General features: G+C 32.6%; 1 pseudogene; it reads left to right on the top strand.

Annotated features, from left to right (window-relative positions):
* The first annotated feature begins 545 nt into the window (after window positions 1-545).
* LOC114378783 lies at window positions 546-4,324 on the top strand (annotated as a pseudogene).
* The last annotated feature ends 1,386 nt before the right edge of the window (window positions 4,325-5,710 follow it).

Below are 5,710 nucleotides of genomic sequence, written 5' to 3'. Positions count from 1 at the left end.
TACTTTATCTTAACTACTGTAACATGTTACACTGATTCTTGAGAAAGTCCTCAATACAACACCACATGCCATTGTCTCTAAGATGGTCCCATTACTCTTATCTCATAGCCCTCATTCACCAATAACTCATGCAACCATTGGTTCATTACATATTCCTTTATCTATATATATTTGTGGTTACATGCATTAGCACCAGCACATAACATTCAAACCCTAAAGCATTCAAAATTGTCTCCTCAAAGCAATACAACAATGGGTTTTCGTTTACCTGGTATCAGAAATGCATTATTTGCAGAAGTTGTGGCATGTGTAGTTTGTCTTTCCAATCGATCTCTGACAAAAAGTGTATGGGAAAGACACCACAAAAAGCATGAAGTGAAAGAAAGCATGGTATTTCTCCCTTAAGGGTCTTCGGGAGTTTAACTCATGTTTATGTCTCAGACGAGAGAAGAGAAAAACTTTATAACAAGAGTGAGAGATTCATCTTCATTAGTTATGATTCAAGGTCAAAGGGTTACAAGTTGAACAACCCAAACAACAAGAAGATGGTAGTCAGTCGAGATGTGGTGTTCGACGAAAAAGGAGAATGGGACTTTGAGACTCATGAAAATGAATACAACTTCTTATCTCCACTTGATGAAGAAAAGACACCTCAACATGTTCAACAAGAGCTCATCCCATCAACATCAACCAATCACGGAGACACTTTGTCATCTCTTGAGAATGTATTTTTAGTGTAAAAAATGATTTAATTTTTAAATTTGACACCCGAATCGTGCATAGCAAAATGACAAGACCAACTTCAAATTAGCCTTATGGGCAAGAGTACAAAACAGCACTCATAAAACGTCTAAAAGAAACGTATGCGGCAGAACACCAGCTAGTAGATACTAACACTGACCATTTTATTTGTCGTTATAGTTGTCAACTTATCATTAGTTTTGTTTTTTGTTGTAACAGTTTAGTTTAAGGATGGGGACGTCGATCAGGGGATTCATAAGAATATTCTGTTAAACCAAGGCTAATTCATTCTGAAGGAAATTTCATTCCACCAAGCCACATCTTCCTTAATTCAGTTTATTGTCCTCAATGGATACTCTATTGGTTAACTGAGGTCTTAAATTCAAAGGAATCAAATATAACAGAGGGTGTGTGACGTCACTGAGGTGTGATATGTTGCGTGAGTTGGCCTGTCGATCATGCACTTTAAATTCTTGTCAAGAAACACAATACACGTACCAATTATATTGATTCACGTGCTCAATTGTCATTATAATAGTATTTCATGTTCTATAACAAAGAATGCAAGCATTAGTTGGGAAGATTGTAAGCTCTACAAGCAATCAGAAAATTTGACTCTAGCTGTGGAACTTCAAAGCACTCAAAACTCACTCTCCACCCAAGTTTTGACGAAGACAAAGCCAACAAATGAAACACTCTTAACACAAGACAAGTAAAAGCCAAGAATAGAAGAAATAGTAGCACAACGAAGTCAAGGTTGAAGACAGAATTGAAGATCAATGAGTCTTAAGTATATATAGTAAACTCTTCAAGTTTTAAAATAAAGACTTAACCATGTTTTTTTCTGTAAATATTCTCTCTAAATCTTGTGTTATTTCAATAGTTAATGTGAAGAAACTATATAATTAATGTTTGAAGAAGATTTTTTTTTGAAAAAAATCTTTCGGGTTAAATTTGATAATTTGATTATTGACTTTTGAGTTGAATGTTTAAAATGCGTTAATCAATCTTATAGGATATGACATTAGAATTTGAAGGATGTAAATTTTGAGTAAAAGAAATTAGAATTTAAAGATTTTAGGTAAAAAAATTTAACGATAGAACCATTTTTAATTAATTTGGCTTGAAAAATTTGAAGACCAAAATTACACTCAATTTAAATTAAAGAACTAAAGGGTAATTCAACCTCTAACTAAAGATTCAATTTAATTAATATCCACATGATATTATTTTGGTAGGATTAGCACAATGCAATATGTTAAAAAAATCATGTATTTACTTACAATATCAAGGTATTTTTTTTTAATAGTACATAAAGTTTTTAATAATTTTATTTATATAACCGCGCAATGAGCAAGTCACGATCTTGTTATAACTTATTCCGAGTACGGTTGAAATAGACATATTTATTCTTTTAATAATCCACTAAAAAGTACCTTCTCTTTGATACACGAGAAAAGAACTAGAATAACGAACTATAACAAGCCCCTTTATCGTCGTGTCGAAACTCATTTTTGGAAAGCTGGAAGAAGTGCAACCTTTTTATTCGCGTATGCCTTAGAAATATGCATGCACATGAAACAATAATATTTTCGAACCTCGATATTTATAATTCCAATGTTTTCCAATACGTTACGGTGACAAATAATTTGTCCGGAGTACCTACACCTGCATATGCATACAAATACAATACAAGAGTCATATTCAAAAAGCTCTCATTGCTACATGTAGAGAAAGGTGCTTTCAGATTTGAGTTGAAAACAAGAAACATGAAATTACCATTGAAGTTAACTTTCCTATAAATACAACAAATTAAATAATATTGGTACCAACACAGCACATCTTTCTCACATTTCACTAACCAACTTCAAGTAATTGTTCCATAATTGTCACACACACTACACTATAGCTACCATACCATGGTTGCCAAAAATCATTTCTATCATATTTCATTTACAATGCTTCCCTGAATGGCTTTCTTGGCTTCTCAAGTCACATGTCGCACTCTCCAAGATGCATCCATGTATGAGAGGCATGAGGAATGGATGAGTCGTTATGGCAAGGTGTATAAGGACCCTCGGGAACGGGAAAAGCGTTTCAGGATATTCAAGGAAAATATGAATTACATTGAAACCTCCAAGAATGTCGCCATTAAACCTTAGAAGCTAGTCATTAATCAATTTGCAGACCTCAACAACGAGGAGTTCATTGCACCCAGAAATATATTCAAAGGGATGATCCTTTGTCGTTTTCTTTCTCGAAAACACACCTTTCCTTTTCCGTTTATTTCCTTCTTCGTCTATTTAAGTAGGAATACGAGTTGGAACGGGATGATCGTTTGCCATTTTCTTTCTTCTTGGATCAGGATCCCACTGATCTCGTTCATATTCTTGTCACATTGATTCGGGTGGCATCAAAAAATAATTGCTAAATAAATATTTTTAAAAATATTTTCAATATATTTTTATTTAAAGATATTTTCAATATAGCAGTTACTACTATTTAAAATTTTATGTCTATTGTATAAGATAGATATATCAATTATTTTTTTACTGTATTTTTTAGTTTATTTTAATATTACTAACTAATTTTCTTATTCTTTTAATTAACAAACATAACAAAAAAATATGAACAACATATAAATTTAACTACAAAAGTACATACAAAGTAAATAAAAAATTATACTCTAATTTTATCCAATTTTTTAATTTTTCATTATCTGTATATTTTTTCTTTGAAAAAATAAAAAACAAAATTATAAAATTTAATTTAATAAATAAGTAATTTTAAAACCAATTAAGAAAACTATATAATAATATTTATATTTTATAATATTATAAATTAAAAAAAAACAAAAAGAAGACAGAAAATCCCAAGTAATATATATTGAACATTAAACTGCAAAGCAGTGGAGATTAGAAAAAGTAGGAGAGAGAATATGTATTTACGGAAAACCAAGATATGTGTTCCTTGGTCACAAGAAAGGAGCAGTTACACCTGTCAAGGACCAAGGTCATTGTGGTTAGTGCATGATAATTGATTTACCAAATCAAATTAAATTGAATGATTCTCTTACTACTAATATACCTTGTATTGTAGGATTTTGTTGGGCGTTTTATGATGTTGCTTCGACTGAAGGAATTCTTGCACTGACGGCTGGAAAATTGATCTCTTTGTCAGAACAAGAACTTGTTGATTGTGACACAAAGGGTGTGGACCAAGGTTGTGAGTGTGGCCTTATGGATGATGCTTTCAAATTCATTATTCAAAATCATGGAGTCAAGATGCCAATTACCCTTATAAGGGTGTTGATGGAAAGTGCAATGCAAATGAAGAAGCCAACCCTGCTGCTACTATTACTGGGTAAGAGGATGTTCCTGCCAACAATGAGAAGGCACTGCAAAAAGTTGTGGCCAATCAACCAGTTTTTGTAGCTATTGATGCGTGTGACTCTGACTTTCAGTTTTACAAGAGTGGTGTCTTCACTGGTTCATGTGAAACTGAGTTGAATCATGGTGTCACTACTATGGGATATGGTGTTAGTCATGATGGGACTCAATATTGGTTGGTTAAGAACTCGTGAGAAACTGAGTGGGTATATATATAGAGAGAGTATTGACAGAGTGTTGCTTAACCACACAAAAACATGGTATATGAAATATGAATTTTTCATTCTAATAGTCCTTTCCCCGTTTTCTCTAGAAAGGGAGATGTACAAGTTGAAAAGACGCCTATTGTTCAAAATGTCTTTTGAAATAGCTGGTTCCTTTTGGTTTTTCTTTTAAAAATAATAAATAAATAAATAAAATAAGAATAAAAAATTAGGTTATCAGTTTTCTAACTATATAAAGAAACTTTAACCCTAGAACAGTTTTTACAAAACAATTTCTGTTCTTTTTTTTTTTAACACTCAAGAATCCTAATAGAGCAATTGGAGCAGGAGCTCTAGAGAACGCCAAAAATGTCACCATTGATAATGGAGAACGCTTGAGCGACTACATCGAGATAAGAGATGAGTTACTCATGCTTGGTGGTTAGAATGAACATGTGTAGGGATCCCTATGATCAATTTTGGACTATTTCTTTTTCTTGAAAAATCAATTGTTTTTCCTAAAATTTTTGCTTGTTATTGTGACTGATTTTCACTTGTGCAAATTTGATAACACAAGAGTGGAATAGAACTATGTAGATATTAACTGAGTTGCAAGAAAGAAATATATGCGTCTTTGCGGTTTTGCCTAAATTCGGGTTAAATAGATTTAGTTAAGGGTTTAGCTAAAATCCTTTTTTAATTAGCCAAATGGCTTTGATGCGTGCTTGTTTGCCTGTAGCTTTCTCATCTGATATGCATATATTCATTGAACTCCTTTAAGTCTATACCAATTCCACATGGTTGGAGCATTTTTAAAAAATAGAGTGATTCTGACTGGTCTTCCTATGATTTTATTTAGTGGGAGTGACCTGACTCACCCATTGTGAGACATGTCTTATCATGAACTCCTAGGCACCCGACGAATTTTTTCACTGAAAAATGGTACCACATAGCATGTAGGCTTTTAGTGTATCTGTTGTTAACGCTTGTGTTTGACTTTCATTGAGTTAGCGATTGAGGTTTTAATGTTATTTTTGGAGTGTGTGAACTTGAGTAAGTGTGAATAATATGGTTGTTTTTGTAAATTCAGCTCTAAGTATTATATGTTTCACATGCTCTAGTGTTTTATTATATACGAATGTGATAACTCATTCCCGACGTGTGTTTGTGTTTAGGCTGAATGCCATTTTGTTTCAAGTGAGTCAACATATGATGAATTCCATGTTGGAGATGAAGAGACTTAGACTTGGTCAGGGAAATGTTCTATGATATTGGGACATGGTATTTTATTTCATATGTTACAATTCCATGAATTGTATAGTTGTTTTATGTTTTTCGTTATTAGTTTGACTTCTTTTCATTCAGAATGAACCACTT

The sequence above is a fragment of the Glycine soja genome, chromosome 12, assembly GCF_004193775.1.
Source record: "Glycine soja cultivar W05 chromosome 12, ASM419377v2, whole genome shotgun sequence".
In the NCBI taxonomy this organism is placed as follows: domain Eukaryota; kingdom Viridiplantae; phylum Streptophyta; class Magnoliopsida; order Fabales; family Fabaceae; genus Glycine; species Glycine soja.
Note: the sequence above shows the minus strand (reverse complement) of the source record. Positions and strands in the feature narration are given on the sequence as shown.